The 22436-nt window shown below is 39.6% G+C and overlaps 1 pseudogene; it reads right to left on the reverse strand.

Moving 5' to 3' along the window:
* Window positions 1-12816: 12816 nt before the first annotated feature.
* LOC145764331 (SCAN domain-containing protein 3-like) lies at window positions 12817-13525 on the reverse strand (annotated as a pseudogene).
* Between the last annotated feature and the right edge of the window lie 8911 nt (window positions 13526-22436).

Consider the following 22436-nt stretch of genomic DNA (forward strand, 5'->3'; position numbering starts at 1 on the left):
ACTTAGGCTACAAATTCTATTCCATGGTACCTACCTTTTCTGGTTGCTATAGAAACCACCGCATGCAAATTTTTTTTTAAATATCTTTAATCATCTAGCAGCCTATGTTAATCATTTTAAACCATTTATAACTTCTATTTTCGAGGTACCTTATTCTTGTGGTTGCTATAGAAACCACTGCATACAAATTTTTTTTAAGTATCTGTAATCACTTAGTAGCTTATTGTAGCCTACATTCATCGTTTTCAACCACTTATAACTAACTTCTATTCCATGGTATCTTATCCTTGTGGTTGCTATAGAAACCACTGCATACAAATGTTTTTAAGTATCTGTAATCACTTAGTAGCTTATTGTAGCCTACATTCATCGTTTTCAACCACTTATAAATTACTTGTATTTCATGGTACCTTATCCTTGTGGTTGCTATAGAAACCACTGCATGCAAAACTTTTTTTAAATATCTGTAATGTCAACTAACTACGTCATCATGTCTCACTGCGCTCTGGTCAACTGCCAGCGCAAATATTTCTGTGTTTATATAAGCAAACGCCATCTTGTATGTCATACGCTACCTACACCTACTGTATTGTTTCATATACTGCAAACTCACTTGTCAGCCTACCGATTTTATCTCGGTATGTAACCTACATCACAGCCTCGTACACCGCTTCAGCCTGCGTTTACCGCTATTTTTCATACAGTAGCTCACGTCCTGGACAAGACGTCAAAACTGCATCCATTCTTCCATTCTATAGTCACTCGTTTGACTACAGTCATGTGACGTTACAACAACTTTTTATGCTCGTGTTTGTCAATTTTTTTTTAATGAGTGCTGAGCCTACTCGATACTGCGACTCTCATAGTTCCATGTCTAGTTTCCTACCTATCATCAGCCGGTTTGCCGCCATGACCATCTCATTCCTTATAGATTTAACAACTTGTGTGCCTGCATGTATTGCCATTTTTTTTTGTAATGTGTCCTTATACTGCTTATGTGTTACATTCTAGCGGGCGCTACTTTGTATCAATTTTGTTTCAGACGTGCCCATCAACACGGTTGCTGTGAGACTTGATGCGGGACTTCAATACAGCACCACGATGATGTCACGACAAACTCACTGATGAGAACACTCCAACATGGCACCATAGCACCCCATGTTCTCCACGACTTGCACTGAGTTGAACAGTCCCTCATCACATTCCTCAACATGAGATGCCTCAGCCACGAGATGCCTCCACGGAGATGATTTCAATACGGCTATTCACAGCCGCCGACGCAACCAATATGGTGAACCCCATATCTGCCGCTACTTCCTGCGACACACCTTCAACGTGCAATTGCTGCATCGTTCATCATTCAAGCCTTCCCCAAGTAGCAAAGATTGGCGTCTAGCCAGCTCCACGCTGGCGAAGTTATTGGCGACGCGCCAGCGATAATCGCCAGCCAGCCGCCACCGATCTGCTCATCGCATAGCCGGCGTAACGCTGGCGAAATTCGACAATAAAGTCGGCTGTGCGTAAGCGCCTCGATCGCGAAAGTCGCTCAAGTTAGTTAACGGCGCGCTGTCTGTACGCCAACGAATTTCGCTAAACTTACTGGCACGTTTTTGCGGCTGCGCGCGCTGTCGCTGGACTGACGAATGTCGCCCTGCTGAAGCCCTTTTTTTTTCGGCCACCAGCAGCAGCTGTTGTTTGCGAAATTATCAAAACAAAACACTAAAACTTTTTGAAGCATTTCGTGTATTAATTGTCTTTTTGTGGTTAAAGCGAGACGCAATTCAAGAATGTAAAACAACGAAAACAATGAAGATTTTTAATACACTGTCTTACCACAGCTCCATTTTCGTAACACAATGCTAAAAAATGTTTCAGTAATAATGAATGGCGGTTTTTCTGATCATTTGTAATACAAATAACAGAACAATTTACAAGTCCAAGCCATGTGAGAGCAAAGCTAAAGATTATAAACATGAGATTATTTGTAAAAGCCAGCAGCTGTTAAGTGAATTTTGACAGTTTTCGCAAAACAATAATTTTTAAGCAAAAAATTCTATTAAAAAAAACTTTCTTGGTTTTCCAAACTATAATGAGTTTGATTAAAATGTTTGCTTGCAAGATTTACCTTAGGCCTAGGGTAGGGGTGAGTAAAATTTACTCCCGGTTAGAAACCAATTGTGTACTACATACGACAGTATCATAATTATATAAGCATAATTATATGATAGGTATTGTATTGCAATACGTCAAAATCACAGCACTGGAAGAAAATACACAGCAACATCAAGAACACTACTATTGCTTCCACTGTACTTTATGATGTAATAAAGATTAATACGTAGCCAGCAGGGAAATTCAAATTAATGAGTTTTTTGTGCTATCTGGCTTTGAGGGTTGCCAGCACGGCAACCACAATTATAGGGAAGGGCCACCTGAACGACGACCATAACGCATTTTCGTTTGCACATCTGTTGTGGCTGTCATGCTGGCAACCTTCAAAGCCAAATAGCACAAAATTCAAACATCCACGTAGGATACATGCAGTATACCAACAATCATGAGTGATTATTGCGTTCCGACATCCATTAGGTAAATATAAAAAAAATGGGAACAGGTCGTTTTGACGCCAAAGAGCTTTGGTTCGGGGTAATGTTAGGGATTAGGACTGGCGGCAAAACACCCCTCCGAAAACACGTTTGAATAACAACATTAAAGATATTAATTAAATGATTAATAACATTAAACTCGACTTCACCACAAGAATTAATATTAGTGCATAGACGGCACAACAGTGTTTGGCAATAGCTTGTCGGGATAAGATTTTCCCAAATACAACTACTGTACGAAGGAAGCAAACCGAATTAAGAGGCACGCAAAAATAATAATTTGCAGCAAGATGTTAAAAGAGAACACTAAAAGGTCAACAGACAATCAAAAAACAGATAGCGTTCATGTATCGTCCGAATTTTTATCTGCGCCGGAAGTTTTGTTTGCCCGGTTCTTTTTTTTTTCATTTCTGTCACCAGCCGCCTTCAAATACCGCTTCACTGCAGATTTGAAAACTTTGTCCGTCGCCTTGGCTTGCCTTCGAATCACATCTGTAATAATACAATATGAGCTCTCTGTGAAAACAATTTCGCTCACAACAACAACTTAATTACACTACTAACTCATTATTAGGGATCGAACCGATGGCAAGTATCCTTAACCTGCATGAGGACATGAGCGGGGTTCATTACAATTAAATGTACTGTATAAACCCCCCTATGACGTAGCAAGACGGGTAGTAATATAAAAAAAATTGTAATTAGGGAACGTTTAAATATTACGTAACGCCTGCGACGGGGGGGGGTATGTAAAGTGTTACGTTAGCGTCACATCGGTGGGGGAGAGGGTTTAATATAATTCATCAGTGATAATACTCAGCATTATTGAAATATCTTTTGTGATAAGGTGCTGCTGAAACCAGTGTTTTATCCTGCAACAACAACCACGCATGTGATATTGGGAAGGCATGGCTAAATAGTAGAAACTGATATATTACAGGACGTTGTCACATTTTAACGTTTATATTACAGAAAAATATTCCATTTCTTGATAAATCTTCCAATTTGTCAATCCTCAGTTGATTTGATTTATATTTAACTTCCATTCATAAAAACAAAGAAGCCTGGCATTTTCCACCATCGTACTGTAGTATGCATGGTGTTAGCAATAGCATTGCAGCACTTATTACTGACGGTAGTTCGTAAAACTACTTAAATATACAATTATATAAATACAAACTTACCAAATAACACTTTTTTATTTTCAGATCAAGAAAGGCAGTTTTTTCGTTTTTTCCACTTCAATTAAACTGAGCGGCCAGATCGTCATTCATTAAAAGTCGCATAACTCTCCACACAGTTTCCGTACAATCATTTCCTCCAACCGTTATTTTTCTTCGCTGTTAAATGAACATCCACGCGTTACTCAATAGTCAGTTTAGAACTGAACAAGGTAACAAGCGAAGTCTAGATTGTGAACTCAAACCAAACAACCACACGTTCTATATATTGGTTAATCGTTAGGTTATTCTTTAAAAATCATCATAAATTGGTTTAATAAACATGATTCTATTTTACAAACTAAAGTATTTCTGCACACAAAATGTATGTGGAAGCGTTTAGAGCAAAACAAACAAGTTTTAAAACTTGAAACTGAGCAGTTGAATAATTAAAAGCCCAGACAGCAAAATCTGTCATTTTTACATTGGTTCAATGTCCGCAGACGTCACATCAATGTAAAAATGACGGGTTTTGCTGTCTGGGAGGTTCTAATCTTTTTTGAGTATGATTTACTGTAGTTACCACCTGCAAAGCGAAAACAAACATGTAACTAATATGACAACGGTTACTTTATAGGTGCAATAACAAATATTTTGTCAACACGTCATGTTAGAATTTAACTGATCGGTTGTTGCATGACATAAGGCTGGTGTAGCCATGTCGGAATATGATTGCATGTACCTATTCCGACATGGCCTACCACACATGTAGCTTGTGGCATAAAAGTGTACAACAAATGAGTACAGTGACTTACAATAGCTGCCAAAACATCCGCATCTGCTTCTAACTTTTCTTCCAGATCAAAAAGAAAGCGTTTGTTAGCTTGCTTAAATCTTCATGTAATTAAGGTTAAAACACAATAAACTAGGACACAGTTCCCTCTTTCGACACTTTCTTACATGCTGTAGGCGTAACCGGGTACAGCAAAATAAGTGCAAAGTAAGCTTTATTGTACAGCAGTCTACCCAATAACTGAGCAAGCGCAAAAGAGTGAAAAGACAATTAATCAGACAAACAGGCTCTTCAAATCAAATCAACCGCGTGTTTGAAATGGCACGTGACTTCAATCAAGCGCAACTAAACGGTATGATGACGAAATTTTTCTAATCAAGCGCGAAGCTCGGTCTTTCGTAGGAAACCAACACCATCTGACGAAACTCGACTGCGCGTTGCCAGCGGAAAGCGAGCGAAAATCGAAAGCGCGTCTCTCGCTCGAAAGTCGACGGCGCAGAGCTATCAGAAAACGCTCACATTGGCGACATCGAAAATCGTTAGCTGTAGGACAGCGCCTGACTGGCGAATATCGTCATGACTTTAAAGAAAAAAAATCATGACGATATTCGCCAGTGAGGCGCTGTCCTACAGCTAACGATTTTCGATGTCGCCAATGTGAGCGCTCGCCGCCCTGATGACGCCAGCTGCACGCCGACTATTGCTACCTGGGTCTCTGCGTCAGAAGCACACCGCGACATTTCAAGCCTTCTCCACGTCAGAAGCACACCGAGACGTCAACCAAACCAGTGCCGCTATTTGCGCCACTTTCGACATGCAATTGCTGCATCGTTCATCTTTCAAGCCTTCTCTGCGTCAGAAGCACACCGCGACGTCAACCAAACCAGTGCCGCTATTTGCGCCACTTACGACATGCAATGGCTGCATGTCACACAGCTTGCAATTCTACAAGCTGGCCTCCTTTGTGTCGTATTCGGCACACATCAACGGACTCACAACTCAACAGCTGTCGTGCTAGTCATCCATCAATGGACTACTAACTGAACTGCTTATCACCTGCTGTCGTGCTCATCATATATGATCGAACTTCCACATCAACTGCTGTCTCGTCCTCCCTCATCAAAATACTCGAACTAATAGTATGACTTTGGAACATCTGTCTCGCACAACCGCCGCGCACCGTTAGGCTACATACATTTTTTTTACCTTTCTGGTTTGCTTCCTTGGGTGTCAGGTCCTATCTCTTCGGAGGCAGGACATGGACAGCCATGGACGCTTATCTGTTTGTATATATGCTTAATTTTTCTCTAAAAATGCTTGTAAATATTTTTCTCTCATGGCTGATTTTACAGTTGCGCCCCAGTATTCAATTTCAGTTTCTAACCCTCAATCATAACTTAATTTGTTTTCGTCATTCACGACATCTCTCCTACGTTTCAATGTCGTTCTGACTGGGGCCAACGTATGTACCAACTGCTGTCTTATATTTGTCACCAGCCGGTATTCTGCGGTGCAGTCCAACGTTCTCATAATTCTGTACTGTTTAGCCTACTTTCAAGTTTTAATATTTTTAGCATTGCGTCTGGCAGCACTCGCCAAGGGTGACTGATTTCGCCTATAAAACATACTGGTGTGGTAATCTTCTTTCTTTTCAATCAACACACTTCTGATGGAATGACGTGACGTTTCTGAATCCGCCTTGATCGCTTCAACACGTGGCGTAATACAAGATGTAGACTACTTCCTGATCTCAACAATCTAGTGTCGTTGTCACTTGTCAGCCACCTTTAGTCAGAAGCATTCAACCAGCCACCCCAGGAATGTTACAAGTTCGGGGCCCCTTCCAACACAGAAATTGGAATGTGGTATTTGTTTTACACAACATGCAGGGTTCATATTATGCATAGCCTACACAGTAGAGGGCACAGTTCCGCTAACCGCTAATTAGCGAAGCTAACGCTTTGGTTAGCGGATTAGCATTTTCGCAAATATTTAGAAACTTTAGCGGACTCGTTAGCGAAAGTAAATTTATTGGAAATCCGCTGATTTTTTTTTGTTGAAAGCTAACTTTTACATTAGCTGGGACTACCACTGCACTGTGTATACATAGGTCTAAAGTGACATTGTGGACATCTATTCCATAATTACGCAAAGCGCTTCTTTCGAGCCTTGTTCTGCGCAAATTGTAATGGGTCATAGGCAATGTTCTGCGCAAATTGTAATGGGTTATTACGGCTCACTTTGACGGTGAAGCCGTTGTTAGAAGCTCGATAGTTTGACATAAATTTTAGTTTTTACAATATAGCTGCCATGCAGGAAAGTTGGCCCATTTCGTGGGTGGGTACGTTGGCCACCATGGCCAACTTGCCTTCATGAGGTATTATATAGAATGATAATGGACTAATTAATACGATGACTTATTTTTTCAAGATTGAAGCATCAAGTATCCAAAGTAGGCTAAGTAAATCGCGGCTTTACATCAGCAATAAATAACAATAATTCACTTCCTAACATTGTTTTTATGCCACAGATTGCGACAACTTATTCCTAACTCATATTGTAATAATAGAATAATGGTAGGCTAAGTAATTAGATCAATCGCGAAAATATATCTCAGCAGATGTATGAAGACGGGCTAAAGGTGTTAAGGAATGGTGTGAGTCAAAGAAGAATATGCAACCACTTCTCAAGCGACGGTCTAAAACGTACCCCGCTTCGGAGATACATTAAAAAATGTTCCGATATTGGTACCCATGCAAAATGGGGTTTGTACTGCAAACAAGGTCCTACATATCAGTATCGTTGGGAATATAAAAGCATGCCGTTTCAGCTACATGATATTTGATAGGCTGCAGCCTTCATTATTTTTGAAAGTTTATTTGGTGTAGCGTACTCATGCAAAAACCGGTACATGAATGCATACAATGTATAAAATATATGCCTGTATAAAACCAAGCAATAATTAGAAAGTAAAATTGAGGAGAAAGAGAGCTTTTCCACTGCTTATTATACCGAGAGATGGACACGTTGGCCAGGTGGCCAACTTACCTTCCATGGTGGGCCAAATTACCTGCACAGGCGGGCAAGATGGTCCATTTTATTTTTTTCGGAAAACTTCAAAAATTACATACCGTACTTAAGAAGGTTGGTTTGATGCAAGAATATGTCCACTTCTAAAGTGATAACTTCTCTACTGTTCAATAGCATTCGCTTTAGCATATGTTTTGTTATTAGCTCAGAAATTCAATTTTACATTTTGCTGGGCCAACTTACCCGAGTCTCCCCTACAGGCCTTAAAACTCATTTTTTTTCGGCAGCCATCGTGGCCTACCGGGAGCTCCTTCTCGGGGGCCATATCTGCCTGCTTTGAGGCCAAAATACAAAATAAAAATAACGATAGCACAAGTAAATAGAATTAAACTTGCAACAATGCTAAAATGATCACTTATAGCGTTGTTGAAGTCTGGGCCTGGGCGACGTCCTACAATAGAATCGTTGCACCACGCAATAACTGCTTTATCGGGATTGTAATCCAGTACTATTCAAACGACACTCGCACGCGTGTCTCCAATGTGGCTGATTTTAAAGAAGTTCGCCACTCCCCTAGAATTCTTTTTAACAACGAAAAACAACGTTCGACATGACTGTGTTGACGATGACGGCAAGGTAATAAAATAGGTATTTCAATGATGTGAAGGGCATTACTAAAAGAAGCATAATTTTTGCAAATAATGATCAAAAAATGTTTTTCCCTCGGATGTCAACTAACTTAAACTTAGTTCTCCTTTTTAACAACAGTTCAATGTCCGACAACATCGAATCAACATAAAAACGACAATATTGCCAGCCGATGTAAATTAGCATTTCGGATTAAGACTTTGTTAAAATAAACGTCGGGAATTACAAACAAGACTTAGCCTACAGCGCTGGCGATCGCAGATGGATATATTCTATCAATAACAAATATTCCCGCACAATGCAACAGTGGCGATTAGGCTATGACGCGCTGACCTAATTTTGCGTCACTCTTTGATACTACATGTTTTCGACAGTTAATCCACGATCATTTTATTGCGAAATTAAATAATTGGCTAGAAGAGACCGGCGGCCAAACTTGGCCGATTGAGGAGGTAGCACCGGCGGTCATTCAAGCACTACTTAGCGGCCATGGCCGCAGGCTGATTTAAGGCTTGACAGTAGGTTACATCATTATAACATAGCATGATGCCCTTCTTTGTATACCGGATTATCATTATCGCTACATTTTATCTTAAAACTTGAAAAACAATTGGCCTTTTAGTAAACAAAAGTGCCCTTTTTTTGTAATCTTGCCCCCCCAGTCACAAATCGTTCCGGCGCCCCTGGGGGGCTGAAGCAATTATCCAAAATTCCAGGGGGGCTGAATTAGCTCTAGGGGAGGCTGAAGCCCCTTAAGCACTCCTACTTCTCGCGCCCTTGCTGACTGGAGTATAAAATTATCGCTTTATCAACGCAACTTTATATCAAAGCACGCTTGATATCTTCAAGACATAACTTCTCTGGGTATAATTGAATTTCCGCAAGATGATGATGTTGTTTTTGCTAGTTTGTTTTATTTGTTTTCGTCATTGATTCGTATCGCCAAGTTGTATCTATTTTGTGAGTCGTGCAAGGCCTGGTGCGTTGCGCTTGATATGGCTTTGCCCGTGAAAAGACTTCTTTGTGGGGTTTTCTTTGCCTGCCTTATTGCTCTTCTTTGCTATGAGCTAAACGCATCAAGACGTGTTCCCCTCACGACCATCAGCACTCTTGATAACGCACCATGGCCGATCTTCATAGCAACTGTCCATAAAAATCTTCAATGTATCAGCTAAAGCTACTTGGGCTAATAAAGCTATAGCCTAAATATAGGCTATGTTGTTTATTTATTTTTTTGTAACAGTTTCTTTTTTTTATTTTCCCTTTATATCTTAAATTTTTCTGAAGGTGTTGCAACCGTGCCAAATTTTTCAACTCAATTACTTACTTCGCTCACAAGCACGTTTTAACGTTCTCGTTTTGTCGCTTCTACCTTTTTCTCGACCTTTGCTATGTTGACGTGTATTGTTTTTGATATGATGGTCAGAAATACAGTAGAATTCGCCTATAGTGACTTTGGCTATAGTGACACATCGCCTATAGTGACACTTGTTGCAAAGTCCCGTTTGCATATCGTACGCAACAGTTGAGTAGAATTCGGCTAGAGTGACACTTCGGTTATGGTGACACTTTTTCCGCGGTCCCTTCAGGTGTCACTATAGGCGAATTCTACTATAAAAAACAACTGAACTGAAACCTACAGCAAAACTTCATGGCACATAATGCCGCTATTTATTCAGAACGTAGCCAATTTGTTAAGTTACCAAACAAATTAAATGAAACCATGATGAAACTATCTCAAAAACCAACTTTAAAAAATTATTATTGGACTCTATTGTCAAAATCTAATTTTCAAAGTCAAAACACAACTTTTTAACTTCAGCATTGCATATAATATCAATCGTCAACTTCTTTTTCTTCAACAGATTGATCATGTCTGATCAGCTGTGATCTCCCTTATGAACTGCCTCCATTTTGTTCTGTCTTTTGTTTTTATTAGTGCTTCCGGCATGCTTTTATTCCTTTAATTTGCTTGATATTGTCAAAATATTTCATTTTTTGTCGTCCTTTTGTTCGTTTGCCTTGCACCATCCCAGTTAACATTGAATTTTCCAACGAGTTGCTTCTTGCAATGTGTCCGAAATATCTCAATTTTCTAAGGTTAATGTTGTTTATCAGACTCCATTTAGCCTATCGTTTATTTGTTGGGAAACAAATTCATTTGTTTTTCTTTCCATCCAGCTGATACGTAATAGCCTTCTGTGACACCACATTTCAAACCTTTTTAACTTTTTAATGTCACGTTTTTTGCATGTCCAAATTTCACATCCATAGCCTATGTGGCAATTGGGGCATGTGGCATCGTCAACTACTCAACTTAGCGATGAGAAACTTTAAGATCAATTGATGATAAAATGTGGTTACCTCATCACATTTAAGAATTAATAAGGGTGCATTCAACTAACCCAGTGGCTCAACTACCCAACCTTCCCCTAGGCTATAGCCTACGGGTAGTTAAATTAACAACTATAACCATGCAGTGACTATCCAGGTTTGATGCTAATAGCGCAATGCAGGTTTTTATAACAAGATTTATTATACTACAATCGGTGCCAAATGTCATTTCACGATAAACAGAAGCTTTTCTATTGTCAGACGTAATAAAAGCCTTCTTATCCCCTTATTTAGATACGGTATCCCTGTGTTTGAACTTCTAAACTTGAAAAAAAGACAGCAAATCTCGAACGACAATTTTGATGTAAAAAGTAGAATTCGCCTATAGTCGTCGTCGTCGTCTGAGCTTCTGGGGCCGAGGGTCTATCCTTTTACCACCCCAGATTCACGATGTTCCCGGACTACACTGGAAGGCTGCTAGAGAGCAGCCAGTCTTTAGTTTCATCATCCATGACGCGCAGACCTTCCACTCCGTTAGGTGGCTTGAAGATGGTACAGTCATTGATGGTGTGGTCTGCTGTCTGTTCCTCGGCACCACATTCACAGGAGGAGGAAGAAGCCATTCCCCATTGGTGCATGGTTGAGCGGAAAAGCCCGACGCCCGTACGGAGACGGTTGAGGCGCACCCATGCCTGTCTCTGCAGCGTCAGGCCGATGGGGCGTGTGTCGGCGTCGGGGATGAATGAATGGAGTCTGGTGGTGCTTGACCTCCATTCAGAATGCCATTTATGGTCCGCCCAAGTAGCCGCAGAGATGTCTTGTTCGTCAGCTTCGTTGATCAGAAGCCGAGCGGCTGGCACGAATGGGTGTCTTGATTTCAGTCGGCGGGGGTGCCCGTTTGGGAAGGCAGAGATCTTGTGGTGGAGAAGATGATTAGGCTCTAGTGCCCGTCGACCGAGGGACAGAGTGGCTTCTTCGCGACGAAGCTCAGCAGGTTGGATGCCAGCGAGAATGGGGAGATTGTCCAATGGTGTGGGACGCAGGCATCCGGTCACTGTGCGCAGGGCGCTGTTTATGGCAGTGTCGATGTTGTGGCAGTGAGCACTGCGGCACCAGACAGGTGCACAGTACTCTGCTGAAGAGTAGACAAGGGCTAAGGCTGCTATTCGCAAAGTGTCAGCCCTCGCCCCCCAGCTAGAGCCTGCCAGGCGCTTCAGTAATGCAGCGCGGGATGTCAGTTTCTTGCGCAGTGACACCAAATGGTGGCGGTATGTGAGCGATCTGTCTAATGTCACCCCAAGATACCTTGGCTCGGGGCAGAAGGACAGAGGTTTTCCGTTGTTGTGGACATGTAGCTCACGATCAGCTTCCCGATTGTGTAGGTGGAAAGCTGCCGCCACAATTTTGGTTTCGCTGAGTTTCAGTCGCCAGTTCTGGAGATAAGCTGAGATGGTTTGCATGTCCTGGCTCAAGGTGTCTTCTAGATTTTCCCACGACTTTGTGGAGTGGAGAATTGCCAGATCGTCCGCATAAGCGTATTTTGCGGAGACCGTGGTTGGCAGGTCGTGAGTGTAGATGTTGAAAAGAAGTGGAGCCAGGACCGATCCCTGTGGGACGCCGTTTTTCAGGCGTCTCAGTCTGCTTCTCCGTGGGTTGCCGGTGGTGAGGGTGAAGCTTCGATTCCTGACAAGTTCCATGATCATATGGACCATATGTCGGTCAGGAAGCAGGCGAAGCAGCTTGTAAGTAAGGCCGCGATGCCATACAGTATCGTAGGCAGCTGTGAGATCTAGAAAGACAGCGCCGGCCTTCTTTTTTGCCTCAAAGCAGTCCTCGATGTCCTGGGTCAACAGTGTGACCTGATCTATAGTGACTATAGTGACTTTGGTTATAGTGACACTTCGCCTATAGTGACACCTGTTGCAAAGTCCCGTTTGCAAACCATATGTTTTGCATAGAAATGACTTCGCCTATAGTGACTTCGTGTATAACAGGGGTTCCCAACCTTTTTATGTTCTCGTACCACTTAGCCACCACGGATTGTCAACACGTACCACTATTTTCAAAACAACTAATTTGAGCCAATATTAAATTATTTGCAAGATGACGAATCTGGATGTAAAGTCAGCGAAAGTAGCAAAATTACCAACAAAACATCACAGAGTCCATTACACCACACAGCACAGAACGCATCAGAATAACAAAGAAAAAGACACAATTAAACACAAACACAATACAACTAAATTTAATGAGATTTTTGTTTTTGTTTGTCTTTCACCAGTTGATCGCTGCGTGGCATAACTTTGCTAATAGCACACCTGAAGTCATACTTAGACGGTTTCGATTTTTTGATTTGATGTTCATAAGAATAGAAAATCCCTGCTCGCATTCCCAAGTAGAAGGAAAAATCAGTAGTTGTGGAACAGCGTGGGAAGCTAGCGTTGGGTATGAAGAAGCCATAATAACCCAGAAGTTTATTGCAGAACATTCCTTGCTGTCTGATCCTCCTGCATGTTTATCAGTTCCTCTTGTTCCCCTGTACTGATAGGTAGGTCGGCTGGGTCCACTGAGAAAGGATCTGTGATGTATGGGCAGCTTGTGGTATCTGGAAAGTAATGCTGCAATTCAGCAGTTAGCAGCGAGAGGTGCTGGGTAATTTCTCTGGAAAAGTCATCACTGATTTCCATTTCAAGGGCTGACAGAAATTTAAACATACCATAGCGCTTGTTTTCCACATTTTTCCTCCATAATTCCACCTTTCGGATAAAAGCTCCCAGTTTTGAAACAAAGTCTACGACAGTGCAGTTTTGCCCTTGAAAGGACAGATTTAAATGATTGAAAGCTTCAAATATATCTGACAAATAAGCCAATCTTGCAATGAATTCCTCGTCCTCCAGAACGTTTTGAAATTCATGGTCTTTCCGTTGGAAAAATAAAAGTAATTCATTTTTCATTTCAAAAAGACGCTTAGTTGTATTTCCTCGAGAGAGCCAGCCCACTTCTGTGTGATAAAGGAGACAAGTGTTGTCTGAGCCGAGATCTTCACAAAGAACCTTAAACAATCGAGTATTTAAAGCTGATGTTTTAACAAAATTTACAATTTTGACTACCCTGTTCAAGCACATTAACAACTTTGCAGGAAGAACCTTTGTGTAAAGAGCAAACCTGTGTATGAAACAGTCGTCGTCGTCGTCGTCGTCGTGTGAGCCTCTGGGGCCGAGGGTCTATCCTTTTACCACCCCAGATTCACGACGTTCCCGGACTACACTGGAAGGCTGCTAGAGAGCAGCCAGTCTTTGGTTTCATCATCCATGACACGCAGACCTTCCACTCCGTTAGGTGGCTTGAAAATGGAACATTCATTGATGATGTGGTCTGCGGTCTGTTCCTCGGCACCACATTCACAGGAAGAGGAAGAGGCCATTCCCTATTGGTGCATAGTTGAGCGGAAAAGCCCGACGCCCGTACGGAGACGGTTGAGGCGCACCCATGCCTGTCTTGGTAGTATCAGGCCAATGGGGCGTGTGTCGGTGTCGGGGATGAACGAATGGAGTCTGGTGGTGCTTGACCTCCATTCAGAACTCCATGTATGGTCCGCCCAAGTAGCCGCAGAGATGTCTTGTTCATCGGCTTCGTTGATGAGAAGTTGAGCGGCTGGCTTGTGTGATCCATGCGCTGTCGCTTCACGTTCTCCCCAAGTCGCTCAAAATAACTCTTATCTCGATTCATCTTATCTGCATGATTGGACTCAAGATGCCGCTTAAGCAAACTTGGTTTCAAAGCTGCATTTGAAAGGGTTTTGATACAGATCACGCACTAAGGTAAGCTATCTCCACGATGTTGAATAGCAATGAAGCCATACTTAATATACCGTAATCTGCGCTATACTTTCGCTTCGACATTTTCAAATATTTAGACAAAAATGTAATGTTATTCAGGATTCAGCCACTACACGTCGGAAAACCAACATCAGAATAAACGCACTTCTGCAATTGCACAGACCACATTGCACACGTAATAGTTTCGTCACAGACACCATTAAGTTCGCACAGCAGCATTGTATTAACAACAATGACAGCCGAGAGCAAGATCGACAACAGTAGCTTACTGAGTGCAGAGAATTTAGTACGGAAAGAAATAAAAGTGTTGTTCGCATATTTTAGAAACTCAAAATTAAATAATTGTTGCAATAGGCCTACTTTATTTGACAATTCTACTACATATCACATGCAACAGAGAGCTGCTCGCGTACCACCTGAAAAGCTCCCGCGTACCACTAGTGGTACGCGTACCACCGGTTGGGAACCCCTGGTGTATAAGAACACTTTGCTTACAGTGACACCACATTTCTGTCCCTTGGGCTCAAAAATTTCCGTATAAGGACACTTTACGATGTATTTCCAGTTTAAGTTGGAATCATATCTTGTCCTTATCAGCATTCGCCAGTTCCCAGCCAGCAAATCCATCTTTTTACATTGATTTAACGTATGCAGAGGTTGAACCATAAAGGATTGATTTGCTGACTGGGTTTGAATTAAACCAACATCGGATGCGCATGCGCAGATACTGCACAAGTGACGTTATCAACGACGTCATCATTCGTCTATAGTGACACTTTTTCCGCGGTCCCTTGAGGTGTCACTATAGGCGAATTCTACTGTTATAATCATTCAAAAGTTTTGAAGTATTATGATCTTGATCTTACTACAAACATCAGCTTTGATCATCAGAGATTAAAATGTCAGTGTTGCCACAAACACAATGGTTAAAACTTTCAGCCACCCAGCCACCCGCACTTGCTGTTGTTTCTCTAGGCAAGAGAAACAACAGTTTCTCTAGGCAAAGTTTCTCTAGGCAAGAAACTTTACGATGATTGCCTCTACCCAGTGATCGATTTCGAGTAATGGGTAGTACCAAATTTAAGTCATAAGTAAAGTAGACAACCGGAAACAGACATTGCCGTCGGCTGCAGCGTGGGTCAGGTGTACGTCGGAAGGCGTACACCGATGCATAGCGCTCAAGTCCGCTTTCCCGCAATGCAGGATAAAGATAAACAAACAAACAAACAAATTTCTCAGGTGTGGCAATGTTGCCAGGGGCTCATTAAATTAGTTAAGCCCTATCTTTTTACCGTATATATCGATCAGCTTTCTTATGACCTCAATAAAACAAAAGTTGGTTGCTATGTCGGCAACTCTTGTTTCAATTATATTATGTTTGCTGATGACAATAGATTTGCTGCATCTCGCCTAGTTTGTGTGGGTTGCAAAATTTGTTAGATGTTTGCCACAACTATGCTATTGAACATGAAATTATTGTCAATTCTAAAAAGTCATTTAGTATGTTATTCTCCCCCAAAAACTTTCATCTTTTACGTGCTCCTCTGCTATATCTAGGTAAATCTGAAATTGTGTTCACAGACTCTGTAAAATACCTGGGTGTATTTATAGAGAGTTCTCTCTCAGATGAAAATTATATTTCAAGGCAGGTACGGTACGCTCTCAGTACTGTGCTGCAAACCATGCAAGGTCTCATTTTGCTAAATGCTCATCCGCTGTAAAAAACATTGTATTTCGCTCTTATTGTACCGGTATGTCCTTTTACGCATCCCAGTTGTGGAACAAGTTTAGATCTTCCAGTATAAAATGATTACGTGTCGCTTACAATGATTCTTTCAGAATATTGCACAATTTGCCTAGTTATGTCAGTGCCTGTGAAAATCAAGTAATGAATAACATAACAACATTTGATGCTTTATTGGGGAAAAACATGTTTTCGTTTATCAACCGTTGCTTACACTCCTCAAATCGTTTTATATCAGACCTGATATCATCTGATTGTTTTTATCGTTCTGAATACTTTCAACTCTTCCGACGCTCATTGTATGTAAATTTGTAACAGTATTATAGATGTTTAGTGAGCTCTTAGACTGACAACATCCAAAGTGGCTCTCTTAGACTGACAACATCCAAAGTGGCTCTCTATGACCTTTGTGCATTTGCAGTGTGTGTAACTGTATTATTTCATTATTTTATTTTAGATATGGACAATGGACATTGGACAGCATTGTCTGACGTAAATAAATAATAATAAAATTTTGAAAGTGGCTATTTTGCCACACTTAATGCCATGGTTACAATCAAGTGTTGCCAGAGTTAGGGTTAAAGTTAGGAAGGGTTGAGGTAAGGGTTAGAGTTGGAAATAAGATTGGGGTTTTAATTTTGGCAGTGGCTATTTGACCGGCTCCGGTCTTTGAATCTGAAACGCTATTTGACCGGTCATGACGTCACTATTTTTTCTTTTTCTCTTTCAGAGCAAAAGACGAGAAGCGCCTGAATAAGTTCTAACTTTGACAGTTTTATACAACACGTTCTGTGGCGCGTGTGATAAGTCTTCTGCTCCCACTCTAGAGGGAATGAGTTTGATACTACGCGGAAGCGTTTTTTTTCTTTTTTTTTCTTTTAACTAAATTTTGACCCGAAGTGCATTTTTATAGTCAATTTTTAATTTGAGTTGCCTACAGCGCAATTTTTTATGTCTTTTCAAATGTGAGTAATAAAGTTAGAGTTTTTTTAATTTGCTGAAATTTGAGAATTTCTCTGGGTAATTTTCCGTTCGTCATAAGAGGATGTGACTGTGTTTGCCGAACGACGCATCACATTCACATACCATTACCATTATTAACATCCTCTAACATCCATAACATCCTGCCCAGGACTAAAAAAAATTTCCAAAATACAAGTTTTTGTTTTCAACAGCTTTAAGTTTTTCTCAAATTAGGGTTGAATTCCTTATCTGGCAACACAATTGAGGCTATTATTACACTATATAGTGTAAATATAACAACAGCCTAAAATTTTATATCTTTAAGTAAAAAACTTAAAAAGAAAGTTTATAAATATTTGGGTCCTGATCTGATTTCAATCTAATTTCTTTCAAAATACAAGATCCAGATCCGATCCGGTAGAAGACAGTAGGTTCCTGTACACTTCTGGTTGTCAGCAATATGATAGTGCAAAAGTTCGTCTCGGAGGCTAACGAATACAAATCATTTGTGTCTGTAACAGGACGGCGAATCGTGAGGTACTTCTGGCAAAGGACAACTAAGTTTTGTTTTAAGGAGCATGAAAAGCAGCAGTGTCTAAAAGCTTCACAGGATGTAGAAGTGGATTTCGTTACAGCAGAATCAATTCATTAAGTGTTTTAGCCTACCGGTATCTCTCCAGTGGATTTCCAAAAAATTGTCAGGCAAGGCTATAGGCTATGGCAGCTTACATACATCAACAATGGTAAGTCATTTGAATGGTGAAAAAACACGCATTTGCAATACATCTCATCGCGACATTACCTGCATCAACTGTTGAGGCTGAGAGGGCTTTTTAGTACAATAAACGAGTCAAAACATGGCTCAACGATGCCTTCTGATCTCTTCTGAGTCTAGTAAGTGCTTCATTGCCATCATATTCATGAAAGATTAATGAGAAGATAAATCAAGTTGTTAGTCTTCTGGCCTAGTTGGAAAAAGCGATGAATAGACTTTTAATTGTGGTGGTATTTGCTAATAATGTTGCAAATATTTATGATATTTCAGTTTAAAAAAGTTTGTAAAATTGAATTTTATATTGATAAAAGCTGGCTACTTAGCCTATCTTTTAAATGAGTTGAATTATTTTCTCATTTCAGCATTTTTTGTTAAAATAGGCAAAATATTTAGTCAAAACTTTTGGTCCCCCTCAGTATTTCGGGCTGGCTACGCCACTGATATCAACAAACTATTACGTTGCTAACAGCTTGAAGCTGACAAATATCTTGAATTTGGCAACCTTGGTTATGATTGAATGTGCCCTAGTGATTGCACATTAACAAGTTACTCTTATAGTTGTAGTATTGAAATAAAAAGTGAGTTCAATCATATCTATGGTTCAATCATCCTCAGTATTCAATGTTTTTCGTTCAACAGAGTTTGTTACATAATTGATGAATGTTCATTTTAGTCCTGAGAAATGGAAAAGTTTAATAGCTCTTATCTTTTCAACACCTCAATTGAACAGAAAGCAATTTTTTCAAACTTCAATGACAGTGGTGCTTTAAATATTCTAGAACAAAATCAAGATCCTAATTTATGCAGCACACCATGTGGTTTGGAAAACGCAAAGCGTGTAAAACGGAAGATTTCTTTACAAACAATCCATTGCAAATTTGCTAAATTAGACAGTGAATTTGAGAAAGTCAATGAGAAAAATTGCAATGAATATAATGAAACATCTTTTGGTTCTACATTATGTGATAGTGCTGATGACACAGTTGAGCAAACAACAATTATTGAAAGATCAGAGGAAGATTTCATCACTCTTGACGAAACCTACAACATCACTGATTCTACTTTAAAAACAACTGTAACGCCAAGTTTTGTAAGCAAAGAAAAAAGTTGGGCAGATGATGAAACCTTGCTTATTTCGTCATCAGATGAAAACGAAGAGGAAAAGGAGAATGTTGAAAGTTATTATTATCTGTTGGATTCGCCTCCAAGATGTCTTGAGGATGAAACGTTACCTTTAGTTGACACAAGTCGCACATTTGGTGATACCACTGATAGTTTTTATCCTCAAGTTGCATCTAAGGTTGTAGCAGCAAAAAGTATTGTGCAAAATGTAGATAGTTGTTACAAACAACTTTTTAAAGAAAATAAAAACACTGAACCAGCAGAACAATCTGTTGATGATAGTAAAGTTGGTGATTTATCCACAGCTAATTTAAATCTATTAAAGGAACATGTCATGGCAGTGAAATCCTCTCAAAATAAATTTCCCTCTAAGTCTAACAAGCAAAAATATAAGCATAAAAATATCATCATCACCATTAAAAAAAATACAATACCCCGTTCGAAAACTTTAAAAGTTTATTTAAATCGCCATAAAAATAATCAACAAGTGGTATATCCAAAGTATTTAGAAGAATACAAAAAAATGTGCAGTGGTGTAGAACTGATTGATCTGATGAGCTTAATATACACGCCATCACCTGGTTTTGTGACAAACAAAAGTCTAAGTGTACAAAATTATCGAAATGCATTACAGTTCGTTGGGAAAAGTCCAGACATGAAGCATCAAACTGTTTCTGATTGCGGATTTTATAACCTGCCATCCGATTGTTCATTCAAGCGTTTTGCATCATGAAAAAAAAAACTAGCTACATTTTTTTATCTTCATGACAAAATTTGGTGCCTAAGCCAACCTTTTGAAACATTGCAGAAGATTATGCTGTGACAGGTTTAACTTGAGATAATTTATGGCTGTTATCTCACTGCAGGGTCTAGCCTATTCTATTTGTTCGGAATGGCCTGTTTCGGTGAGTCCGATTCGGTGAGAGCCTTTTTCGGTGAGAGCCCTATTCAGTGATTTTTTTTAATTATTGTGTACCGTAGCCTAATTATCATTGCCGTTATAGGGTTAGGGGTTAAGGAATAGGGGGTAAGGGTTAGTGGTTAGGGGTTAAGGGTTAGGGGTTAAGGATAAGGGTTAAGGGTTAGGGGTTAAGAATTAGGGGTTAAGGATTAGGGTTAGAGGTTGGGGGTAAGGGTTAGGGTCTTATTTCAACGTTTAGCAATGTTAAAACGATGTAAAAGCGGCAATGATAATTAGGCTACAGTATCCAAAAATTTTCAAAAAAATCACCGAATAGGGCTCTCACCGAAAAGGCTCTCACCGAATCGGACTCACCGAATAGTAGCAGACCCCTATTTGTTACCTAAGTTGATTTGCCTTGTAGCTGTAAAAGGCTTTTTGTGGACCTTCTGTATGTCATTGTTTAAGTTGCGGTACTGCCTTCCTTGTCTGAAAAACACACATTTCTACCTTCTGTTAACCAACCTAAAAAGTGTTTTAGTTTTCATGCAGTTTATCTAATTTTGTCAATGACAACATGCTTATTCTATTTCACTCCACTCCAGTCTAAAATAAGCATTGCTTATTTTGACTGATTAATTATTGACTTAGGTTTTTTGCATGTTTGTGTTCTTGAGTAGTCTTTCAGTAGGGAGTTATTTGAAGTAGCTTCAATGTGAAATTTTACTGTATTAATAGTTGTCACTCCATACGATTTCATGTCACAAATAGGCATGGCTTAGCAGCACGACAGTTGGTGAAATTAGAAAGAAAATAGTTTGTGTACAATGTACATGTGCAAGGCATATTTCCTAAGAAAGAGTCTTTTGTTTGGTTAATTCTTAGCATAAGTCAAGACTATTGTGCTTAGCTTGCCAAGACTACAATGTCATGCTTCAACATTGTCCCTATTCAACATATTTATTTTTAGTACGTGCAAAAACTGTTTCTACTGTATTGCAGTTGCTGCGTCATTTTTTTAATACTATTTCATTGTGCTGTTGTTTTGTTGTTCAATCTATGTATATTCAACTAGCGTGTAAAAACAAATTTTAAAAGCATTTTTCATACAATAGGATGCATTTCTTGGAATAAATCTTTATAACACATCTCCAATGTCTCTAATCATACATGACACCATTTGTATGCCACCATGCCTGATACACATTGCTATGAGAACTTGTAACCTGAAGACCACAACTCTGCTTGCCATACTTAACCCGTAGCCTACCTTGCAACTGCATAAGCAACAGTGAGACAGTTAGCTCCATACAAACAAACAAAAAAAGAAGTGTAATTGTTTCTTCAGTACCGGTATTCAAGAAAAACTACATGGCTATATATCGTTGTATAACAGGGCATGCTTTTCTTGTGGTTTCTGTTTTATGAAATCTCAAACCAAAGATTCTTAAATTGCGAAAAGGGAATATGCATTGCTCTTTCTGGATGAATTTCAATTCTGTCATTTCAACAGAATGAACTCGAATGGAAATAAGAATAAACTGTTATATGTGTGTGAGTAAAAAACCAAGCCTGAAAAAGAAGTTTTTTAACATTTTTGGATGTAACCTGCCAACATCACTTTCACTTTCCATGACACACTGACACAGACTAGCAAGCAGTGTTGCTTGTCATTTAAGTGTAATAGAATATATAGGCCTACTGTAGATGGCTTCTTCAGGTTTGAGTTATCAATGCTGCATAATAAAGTTGTGGATAGATATTTTTCACTCATTTTATTTTTTTGATTTGTCTTTTGTGAAGTCACCTGTTTCCTTATTCTCTATCATTATTCAGTTTTGCATTTATTCTAAATTTACACGGATTTGATGTTTTTCTTCAATGCTTTTTTCAACTTTTTTGTGCCTTTGAAACCACTATACCATAACCAAGTTGCCTTTTCCGTTCAACACGAGCTACGTTACATTAAAATGTGTGATTTGTAAGCATCAGTGAAAGAATGCCAGTAGTTAAAACTGTCTAATGTTAATTGTTAAAGACATTGCTGGTTATATGTAGTTAAATGCAGTGTTATACACTTATATAGTGTTGAGTGTTGTGTCCACTTGTTTACAATTTTAAGTGGTTCATTTGATTTTGCATGCTTCCATTTGTGTCTGTATGCTTCACACACACAATTTCTCAGGAACTTTGGAATGTAGTCTCAGGAGATATTGTCATATTGATGGATGATTGTATCCATACTCCTTTTTATAACACGTCTACACCTAATTTCTATCCCACTTTACTGCTTTGTATCCCTTTTTCTGACACAGCTAGCTGTTTGCATAATTATATAGATGGATTTGGCTAAATGTAAATTTTTGGTATATTTTTTCCAAGCTTCTTTATGCATTTAACAACACAAAAATAGATTAGGCTATGCAATTAACCAGTATGTGATTAGTCAGATACAGTATCTGTATGCATAAAATTTACTTTACAATTATATACTTTCCACGCAGCGTGGTTTGTTAATTTT

Source organism: Aplidium turbinatum, chromosome 2, assembly GCF_918807975.1.
Source record: "Aplidium turbinatum chromosome 2, kaAplTurb1.1, whole genome shotgun sequence".
NCBI lineage: Eukaryota > Metazoa > Chordata > Ascidiacea > Aplousobranchia > Polyclinidae > Aplidium > Aplidium turbinatum.